The sequence below is a fragment of the Miscanthus floridulus genome, chromosome 10 (genome assembly GCF_019320115.1).
Source record: "Miscanthus floridulus cultivar M001 chromosome 10, ASM1932011v1, whole genome shotgun sequence".
NCBI lineage: Eukaryota > Viridiplantae > Streptophyta > Magnoliopsida > Poales > Poaceae > Miscanthus > Miscanthus floridulus.
In genome coordinates, this window is record NC_089589.1 from 129,730,611 (window position 1) to 129,741,432 (window position 10,822).

Below are 10,822 nucleotides of genomic sequence, written 5' to 3' on the forward strand. Positions count from 1 at the left end.
AGGCTCTAGGCAAGTCACAGACTTATTATCCCGAGCACATACTTGGGTATGGGCGCTTGAAAGACTTGTTGCTCTCTTGTCGTGGATCCGGCTCTTTCCGGACCGACTGTCAGGGTTTTATTTTGGTGGAGGAGGTCCTTGCACCGCACTGAGTCCGAGACTCAGGGGCGGGGGCTTAGAGTCCCAGTTTAGACGGAGACCTGGACACCCGGGACAGGAGAGTGATGGGTTGGTCCTGCTTGTGCCTAGGGTACAAGCAGGGCGTGTGTTTCCGGGGTACCCAGCTGGGGGCATTGATTCACGAATCGCCGGGAAATCCGGTACGACTCGTCTGCGGCCTAGCACCGTAGTAAGAACTGAAGATGAAAGATGGAAGGTGGAAAAATGAAATCTGATTGCTTATCGCCTGCTTGAAAGTAGCACAGGTGCTTACATAGAATGGTTAGTTAATGAACCAATGTGGCTATTAATAAAAAATCGAATATAAGGACGTACGTTTAGTAATGCTTCCTGCAAATGCAATAAACCCACAAGCCAAATAGCCTTGCATATCCTTAGAGTCTTTTCTTTTCTCCTGTCAGGGTAAGTCTTGCTGAGTACAATTGAGTACTCAGGGTTTTATTCCCCCTGTTGCAGGTGACAGGTGGATGCTAGAGCTGACTCTTGTGTGTGGATTTCTCCTGGTGGGTTCAGCGAGGATTCCTTTACGCTGCGATCGTAGTTGTTATTTATAACTCACACCAAATGTTTTTATAAATGAAAGTTTCATAATCTGTTGTCATAGTTTATATATCAATACTTCATCATGTCATGATTAGATATTCATTTCCGCTGTAATTCTGATCACATGTTTATATTTCGCTGTTCAATTAAATTGTTCATAACTCTAATAATATGATCTCATTCACTGTTATATTAATAAATATTATACTATGATGTTCTATTAAAAGTGATGTAAGAAATGGTTCAGAATGATATAAGCTTTATTCTCTCATTTAGTGATCCTGATGGCAAAAATGTGGATTTTTGGGTTCTCCCCTGGGGTGTGGCCTGATAGGAACCGAGTAATTTAGTGTTCTCCTTTGGGTGCTTAGTGTCTAATGGAAGACAAGCACTCCTAGGATGCATTAGATTAGGTGGTTCTACCACAGTACTTGTCTATGTTGTCCACACTCCTGTCATGGTACAAGCGTCTATAGCATTCTTTCTTCTCCTTAATAGCCCTTTGGACTTCCTTGTTCCACCACTAAGTATCTTTAGGCATCGCCTCCACTTCCTTTGGTTACTCCACACACCTCCTGAGGCCACCTTCTAAATGTTGGTTGCCATCTTCTCCAAGATGTTGTTTATGTCATCTTCTTCCTTCTAAGAACTCTCTTTGATAACCCTTTCTCTGAATACCTCTGACGTCTCCCCTTTCAGTTTCCACCAGTTTGTTCTTTCAATCTTAGCTTATTTATCCCTATGGGCACGCACCTGAAAACGAAAGTCTACCACCAAAAGCTTATGTTGAGAAATAACACACTCCCCTGGTATCACCTTGCAACCTAAGCATGCTCGTTTGTTCCTTTATTCTTACGAGGACAAAGTTAATCTGGCTAGAGTGTTGTCCGCTGCTGAAGGTCACTAGATGAGATTCTCTCTTTCTAAAGAAAGTGTTGGCTATCATCAGGTCAAAAGCTACCGCGAAGTCCAGAACTTCCTCCCCCTCCTGATTCCTACTACCATACCCAAAATATCCATGAACTGTCTCGAAACCTGCTGCTTGTAGTACCTACATGCCCATTGAAGATCTCCTATAAAAAGCTTCTCACTACTAGGTACAGCTCTAATCAGGCCATCTAAGTCTTCCCAGAACTGTCTCTTAGCACTCTCGTCGAGGCCTACTTGGGGGGCATACGCACTAATTACGTTCAAGACCATATCACCAACGACAAGCTTGACTAAGATAATCCTATCTCCTTGCCTTCTCACTCCCACCACACCATTCTTGAGGCTCTTATAAATCAAAACTCCTACTCCATTTCTATTCGCGACTGGCCCTGTGTATCAAAGCTTGAAACCTGTATTGTCCACCTCCTTTGCCTTATGACCTTCCATTTAGTCTCTTGAATGCATAATATACTTACACAGCCTCCTAGTCGCGGTATCAACTAATTCTCTTAACTTACCTGTAAGTGACTCTACATTCCAATTACTTAAACGGATCCTAATTGGTTCGACTAGCTTCCTTACCCTTCGCACCCGTCGACTCAGATGTGAAGTCCCTTACTCATTTTTCACTACACTCGGGCGCCGATGTAGCGCACCACTAAGGAAGTGACTGACCCGATCCTTGCTCACTTGACACCATGCCCAGATCGCGACACGACATGTCACCAAGGGGGTGCCGACCCGGCCCTTGCCCATTTAACACCATACCCGGGTTCTGATATGACGCGTCGCTAAGAGGGCTATGCCCCAACGGTTTTCTTTCGGGTTTCATCTACATTAGAATGGCTAGATTTAACGTTGGCTCACTACGCCTATCACAACCCTCCTCCTTTACCAGGACTTGGGACCTGCTATATTGAGACAACATAGGCGGAGTTGTTCCAAATTATAAGTCGCTTTGACTTTTTTGGTTCTTTTATTTTGTTATGTATCTAGACATATTATTTATCTATATGCATAACAAAATGGATATACCAAAAAAGTCAAAGCAATTTATAATTTGAAACAGAGGGAGTAGTTTTTTTTAGAGTAGACGAGTGGTGAGGAAGGCAACAAGAACATGGTGGCGCTGCAAGAAACGTCAACTGCGTCCTCAGCTGTTCCTTTCCTCTACAGTAACTGAATATTAGCAACACTTTAGCTCTTCATTATCTACGCAGCTTAGGCTGCTGTAGGTAGTGCTTCTCGCGCATGTAAACCAAGCTGTATTGCTACTCCGTTCTTATTACCAATGAAATGCCGGGTAACCGGATCTTTCAAAAAAAACCCTGAATATTAGCAACAAAGCAGCAAGTCAATCATTGTTCGTAATCTTAGCAGCACGCAGTTTGGTGCCAGTTAGTGTGTAGATAGATAGATACCCTGGATTGGATGTGTAGTGTGCTCTGCATTCTGCAACATGTACATAGACACCAATCGAGGGTGCGTGAAATGGACTGATTGCCCTTTCTATAGGCTTTAAGCGAACGTAAGATTCGTCTGGTAGCCTAGCAGGGGAAGGGGATGGCAAATGCCAAATGGCAATGCTATGCTACTCCAGGAGCTGCCAATCCAAAGCAGATGAACATGACGACGTGTCTATATCCAAGCCAAAGCTTCTTCTCTTCTCACCCGATACAGATTGCGATCTGCAAATCATGCATGCATGCAAGTGATCATGTGAAGCCGGCTGGCCCCTTGTTTATTCTGAAACTAGCAGGCAGCAAAAATCCGCAGCAGGTGAAATTAAACTATACTAAAGGTCTTTGTACTATCCATAAATCTGAGCCATTTTTTTCTTATAGTAGCAGTGTGCAGAGAAGCAGAGTTGTTCTTGGAGAAAGTGGAATGAGTTGTGCTTATGTGTCTGCTGCCACTGTCTTTCTTACCCACCATGGGAAATTGATGTGTCTTAACTTTCAGGAAAAGGAGTCGTCAGGGATTTGTAGGTGATGTACGTTAACAGATACCTACAACTGCACCATCCGTCCAAGAATCCACGCATTCGGCATTCTGAAAACCAGTTTTGTGCAGAAAGCACTAGAGCGATCATTCAGAAGCCTCACACTGTATGTCATCACTGAATGACCTGACCTGACCTGAGAGACATGGCTTTTGAGATACTACTAATCTCTGAATTATATATATCTCCAACTCCAAGCCACATCTCATCAGTCATGGCTTAATGACGTGTGTGATTTGAAATGGGTGTCCTGTCAAATTAATTAAGCATGTGCGTCCTACTCTGCTATCCTACTAACAGTAGTCCTTCATAAATATAAGCTGGATGATGATATATAGGTTACTGTCCCCTGACTCTAGAATAGGGGCGCCTTGTTAGACATAATCTGTTGCTTCCCATTTCTTCTTGGTTGGAGACTGGTCGGCTCGGCCGACCACTCCCTGTTGGGAGTTGGGGACTGATAGGCTCTGCCGACCAGTTCATGTACTGTAGCAGTGTTGCAAGAGGCCACCTCTAGTACATTAGTTGGTAGCTATTACATTAGCCATGTCTTGGTAGTGGACTGAGGTAAGCTTTGTACTGCTAGAATTAGTTGGTATATCCTATACCTTAGGAGTAGGTAGTTGGTGTACTCTTGTATTCAGGAGTAGGTAGTTGGCCAACAACTATGTACCTTAGGAGTAGGTAGTTGGTGTACTCTTGTACTCAGGAGTAGTTAGTTGTCCAACAACTATGTACTTGGTAGAGATACAGCTAGAGTTGTATATATTCCATCCAAAGAGCAATGGAATACTCAGTTCAGTTGCCACAAACCAAAGGGCAGGGCTTCGGCCAACGCTTGTGCTTGTGCTGAGTGTGTGTGCGCTGTTCTCAATCTCTTCTTCTATCTCTAGCCATAGTGAGTGAGTGTGTGTACTGGTAAACTAGTTGCTTACCTGTGCAGGGCAGCCAGGGACCAACACGCCTCACCTCATCAGTGAAGACTGAAGACCGATGAATGAAGCAAGGGTCAATTCATTTCGTTTCAATGGGCATCTGATTTTGGCAAGCGGGAAAATGTGTGTGTGACAACTGAACCATATCTCTGAAGAAAGCCGATTCAAGCCTTGTTGTTGTGCGGAAAGTCAAATCTTTTATCTGCGAACACATGGTTGATAGATATGTGCCCTTGTGGTTCGGATTTGTGATGAGTAATTGTCAACGTGACTTGCGTCTTGGGTTGAGTTTGTGAACTAACCATAGCGTGAGTTGGGTTATGCAACATGTCTCTTGCCTTGTGGTGCGCAGGTGTGGAGCTCGGAGGCGGTGGTTGACGGCAAGGTGAATGTCAAGTAGGGACATGCCGTGCCGATGGACCGGGAGCGATGAAGGACGGACGTAAGGCTTGGACCAAGGGACCAGGAGGCCGGGTGACTAGCTGTGGTGGCTGACATCTGGGGACATCGACAAGCGCAAGTGTACATGGAGGAGTGACCGTGTTGATCGAGTCAAGAAGGCGGACGTGCAAGTCGAGCGAGGCTCTGGAAGACATGGAGCCCGGGCGGTCGAGGATGGAGTACGCTACTCGCATCGGTTTGGTGGCTTGAGCCTCAAAACCACTAGGTGACGGTTTCGCGGGTTTGGCCTCAAAACCCGGGCGGAGGTTCCGAGGAGGAATGGACGGCACGTGGCGGCATCGAGGAGTTCGCGTCGAGGCGAAACTATCTCATGAAGGGCGCGGTGGCCATCGGATGAAGACTATCTCGGGTTAGACCATAATGTCCCTGGGTTAAGTGGTTCGACTCAAAAGTATCTACAGCAAAATTGGGATTGTGTAATAGCCCTGTTAAATAGGATGAGGGTGCCCAATCACCCTTACCTCTCCCATTTCATTTTCTCCTTGCCCTAGGTTTCCCCCTCCCTTTAGTGTTCTTGAGAGAGGTCCACAGATTATTCACTCATCTGTGTAATTCGAGTTGGGAACATGAGATTTGCTGGGAAGTGAGGCCCTTACCTCACGTTCCCCTCCGGGGTTCATCTCTTTGAGCCTGTGTATTTTTGTGTTTGCCGTTCTATGTTCGTCGTCCTTCTCCCTCCCCTTTCTTGGCTTCATCTTTTTGGATTGAGATGTTTTGGGGAGTTTTTGGTTGATCCATGACGAGATAGGACATGTGCTGAACTAATCCCTCCAGTGATTCAAATCAATTTGGCACGAGCTCGTAGATCGATCTGGTTTTCGCTTTTGAGGAGAAAAACTCGTTCTTGTCTACAATCTGAATTTTTCCCGGAGTTTGGGTTAATCCCAGGCGATGATTTCTTGGGGATAGATTTGAAGCAAGTCGAATTTCTCCTGTGCAAATTCTGGGGACGAATCATGGAGGTTTGGGTAGGATTTGGTTGAATTTCTTGGTGCCGCCTTTCCTATTCGTTCTTTACTGTTCTTCGTCAGGTTCTTGCTGTGGTTCCGTGAGGGCACCTGTGAGCTGCCAGTGCTAGCATCCTGGTCGTGTGCATCTCCTGGCCAAGTTGCTTTGGCAGCAGCGTGCATCAATCCTTCAGGCGAGCACCTGTTTTCCTCCGGCCCTTCTGTTAGTTTCCCGTTCATTCTTTTCCTCGCCCCTTTCTGTTCCTTGCGCACGAGTGCTCTGTTGGATGCATCGAGGTATCAGGGTTGGGCACCAGTGAGCAGACCCGCGACTGCTCGGTCCCCGTCGTTCTCGTCCAGGAAGCGTCGCTCAGCTCAGGCTCAGGGTGCGGACAGTCTGCCGCTGCAGTGCACGTCGAGACCAGAACTATTTTCTCTCAGTCGTTTTTCGGAGTTTGAACGCTAGACACTCCGGGTTGGACTGCAGACAGTCCGGGAGTGGAACTGCAGATAGTCCGGGCCTAGACCGCAGACTGTCCGCCCCTGTCCATTGTGTGCTGATTTTTCGCGTTCCATCGTGTGCTTGTTTCCGTTGGTTCTCGATTGTTTCGAAGTACTCTGTGGTCATCACCGGAGGTACCCAGCCCCCTGTTCGCTCATGAACAAGTCGATCTTGCGTGCGTTTGCTTTTAGGATTTGATTTTGGGACAACGGCTAAATATTTCGAAAGAAATTTGAGGCTCTCATTCAACCCCCTCTGGTCGCCGTTTTTGGTCCTTCATTATCTAAACTCATGCCATGTGTGCAGGATTTAGGTGGTACTTATGCAGACATACCTAGCTATGTACTAACTCACCTCACCAGTTATTGATAATATCTGAATTCACAATTCAGTAGTCCAGGTCTATTACTGTTAATTGCAGAGGTTACTATTTGAAGGTTGGTACGATAATGTTGCAGATGTGTTGACTCCTTTCTCTGCCTGCATTGGAAATTGGAATGGATCTGGTCTGTGGCTCAACTTTGAGCTTTGAAGCCATGGAAGGAAGAAAGCCCAACGCTGAAGTGTGAAGCCATGGAAGGAAGCTAAGAAAGCAAGCACTGTATGTTGACCCAATTGTGGATCAGTTAAGATCGGAGCTGGTATGAGTATGTTCCTTGCCATGCCAAAAAGTGCAGGATATAGGCATATAGCAGCTGCATTTTGTCTTGGGAATGCAGAAAATTTGCCCTTAAGAGCATATACCCCCGTTGGATGCAAATTCAATTATACCTTTATCTTAAGAATCTATGCAGAGCAAGCAGACATTTTACCGTGATCTACTACTTTCATATGCTGGTACTATTGGCAAGGCTGAAACATGGCTTATATATGCCACACTCTCTGAATTATATCTCCAAGCCATATCTGATCAGTCATCACTTTTAATTATAATGACGTGTGTGTTGTGATATGGTCATTTTAATGTAAGCATGTGCGTCTTGATATATACTATGGTATCCTACTAACGGTCCTTCAAGCCAAGGCTCGACGACAATATACTGCTACCTCCGTTCCAAAATGGATTCAATTCTCAAAATAGCATTAGACAAAAAATTTGACTAAATTTGTATAAAAATATATTACTGCTTATCATACTACTAAGTAAGCATTCATGAGATTTTTCATTGAATATATCTTCATAATATACCTGCTTGGAGTGTTAAACACTGATACTATTTACATAAACTCAGTCAGATTAAGATTAGTTTGACTCTGACCAAATCTAGATTTACATCTTTCTAGGTACATCCATAACACATACTGTTTCCTGCATTAATTTTGAATAGGTGGTGGCTCATCAGGCAACGTTGACGAATGAAAGTGTCATGCCGTCATGCTGTCTATGACTCTATGCATCTGACGTCGGCAATAAAAAAAAAGTATCTCAGATGACAGTCGATTTTTTTTTATATGATGGCCTGCCAAGTTTGCAAAGATTCAGGTTCAGGTGCTACTGAACTGCTGATAGACAGACAGGCCTAATATGATTCAGGCAAAGGAGTCAGCAATCTCAAGCAATTACGGTAGCATGTTACAGTAACATAGTAATCCAGTACTACTGAGTTTTAGAGGTTACTATTTGAAGGCTGTGACGAGCATGTTGCCAACTTGCCATGATGGAACGAAGACTCTCCTTGCTCTCCTTTGGAATCTGTGGCTCAACTCTGATTCTCTGTGAAGCCAAGGAAGCAGGCACTGTGGATCTCTGTCAAGAGCTGGTAAGACTAGATCATGTTACTTGCGATATCAAAAAGTGCAGTAGATAGCTGCGTCATTTTGTCTTGAGAATCTACTTTAATCTGGCCCGTTGGAGTCGAGCTTGTCAGATTCCACCTCCAGCTGCTACTGCTTTAGCTGTTGCAAGTAATCTATCCGCCTCCATTTCACTTTCGTCTTTTTTTTTTGCAAACCAGGTGTGCCAAAAAAGGCATGCCAAATCCAGCGGTCATAGGAGACAACAGCTTTGAGCATGATAGTGGGTACCTTATAGTCACAACGGGTAAACGGTCCCTTCCATGCAACTGGGCAATTTCCCCATCGCCAATGCATGGAATCTAGACTTCCCAACGTTGGGAACCCTCGTGCCTCTCCAACTTGAAGTAACCATTCGATATCCTCACCATTAGGTCTTCTAAGATATTTCTCCCCATATATGTGTCTAATACCTTGAACAAACTTGATTACACACTCTAAAGCTGTGGTTTCAGCAATTCCAAATGCTTCATCCATAAGGTCTGCTGGTGATCCATATGCTAACATTCGGAGGGCAGCCGTGCATTTCTGCAGCGGTGAAAGACCAACCTTACCGAATGCATCTCTCCTTAACTGAAAATACGGGGGACCAATTTTCTAATGCTTCCACAATTTGTAAAAATATGTGCTTTCTCATCCGAAATTTGCATGTACTTTCCTATCTTTTCCATTCTAACCTTTTCCTTTGATGCTCTGCTGTTTTCTCTAGTGCACTTGCTCTCTTCAACATAGCATCGTGAAACAAAACCATGTCTTCATCTAGCTGCGAGCCAAGGGGAGGTTGTGGTATGGCCTTTCCCTTTCCTTTTCCTCTCATCCTAGCTTTTGCTTTCTTCTGCCCCTCTGGGCGTACTTTTTTGAATGTCTCCCCCTTGTCTGTGTCTTGGTTGGAAGATGAAGTGTATGCTCCAGATTCATCTACTTTTGTCCTTTTGTTCTTCTCTGAACAATCCATACCAGGTATACCGTATACTTCTATACCATTTGGGTTCCTTCCTCATAATCTTCCAGACATATTCAAGTGTAAATGGTTTTTTCTTGTTTACTCTTTTGAATGCAGCACGTGCTTTGTCCATCAGCATGTCTATCATATTCCTCACTACAAAAGGTCATTCGACCATAGATCCCATTGAACTTGGTAATAACTGCATTAATTCTTCCCTAATGGCTTTTGAGCTATCCCTTTGACATTCTTCTTGCACCTTCAGCCAGGCCCGAATTGAACGCTTTTGCTATCTGGTTCTAGTAGGCCTCTCTGCTCTGATCTGTGCCACGAATTGGATCTACTGAATGTTTAATCCAAAGACTTACAAGGCGTAGGTTCTCGTCCTCAGTGTAATTAATTCTCACAGCCCTCCTTCCTTCATCAGGGTTGCTGGCGCTTGAATCTTCCTTTTCTTCATCTTGCTCCAGCTCTCCTATTTGTGATTGTGGGGTTACTGAATCTAAGCCATGCGAAGACGCACCACCAGCAGCATCTACAAACATCCCACCTGGGAAGCTAAAGTTGGGTAGTGGTTGAAAACCTTGATAACTTGGTGAACACTGGGCATACTGTTGGAGGTTGCCTACACCACCGAAGGGATTCAAGTTGTGCATGGCATGAGTAGGTTGACTATGTTGGGGATAATGGGAGTGGTTGAATGGTGGTGGTGGGGTGGGGAACTGAGTCTGGTTGAAAGTGGTTGGGTGCGAAATTTGGCATGTGCTGGAAGCATGTGTTATCTGCTCTTGGATTTCTGGGATCAGTGGCGAGCAACCTACCAAAACTTCCCTCTGAGGGCTCTATATGAACTAAGAAATATGAGTATTGAGTTGTTTTGATTTTGCTTCTCTATTTTTGTGTAGGCTGTTGGGAACAAGGAGGTAGGGAAAGATTGATGGGAGCAAAGGAGGAGGCCGCTGGGAACAAGGAGGCAGGGGGGATTGTTGGAAGGAAGGAAGCAGGCTGCTAGGGCTCCTTTTGAAGAAGCGCTGTGCTGTAGCAAGCAACAAGGAACACTGTTTTTTAAGGCAATGGTCAAGTGACGCTGCACTTCACTTGACGCTACATTTCACTTGACCGTTGAAATCTAAATGCTCATCAGCTCATGGCAGTTGAAACCGTTGGAGCTTTGTCATGTGTCAGAGTGATATATTTTTTATTGCAAAGGGGGTGGGTTCTATATCTTGGACTTGCTCCTCCATCGAAACCACGCCACGGTGTAACGTACCGGGTCCTATACATGCATTAAATGCATAGAACTGGCTTGGACACACACTGCCGATGCTCTAAGCTGGCATGTTTTGTTGGACTCCATTCCATTAATTGTGTACATACACACGTAGGGCGTGCGCGAGGTTTGCGCCAAGCCCCTCCCCGTGATGGAACTCCTGTCCAGAGATGAGTCGGGGCCTGCAGGGGGCATGGGCGTGGATCCTATGTTGCTGGAGGCGCTCATTTAGCCGCCTGCGCCAACATCGGAGTTCCTGGGTAGCGTCGAGCAGATTATGGGCCCTGCAACACAACAATACACCCTATCCGCTC

The 10,822-nt window shown here is 45.2% G+C and overlaps 1 long non-coding RNA gene across 1 annotated transcript; it reads left to right on the top strand.

Moving 5' to 3' along the window:
* Positions 1-5,507: 5,507 nt before the first annotated feature.
* LOC136485689 (uncharacterized) lies at positions 5,508-10,478 on the top strand. The gene is made up of 3 exons (XR_010766518.1): positions 5,508-7,142; positions 7,830-8,261; positions 10,144-10,478. It is a non-coding gene; the product is annotated as an uncharacterized lncRNA (long non-coding RNA).
* Positions 10,479-10,822: the final 344 nt, after the last annotated feature.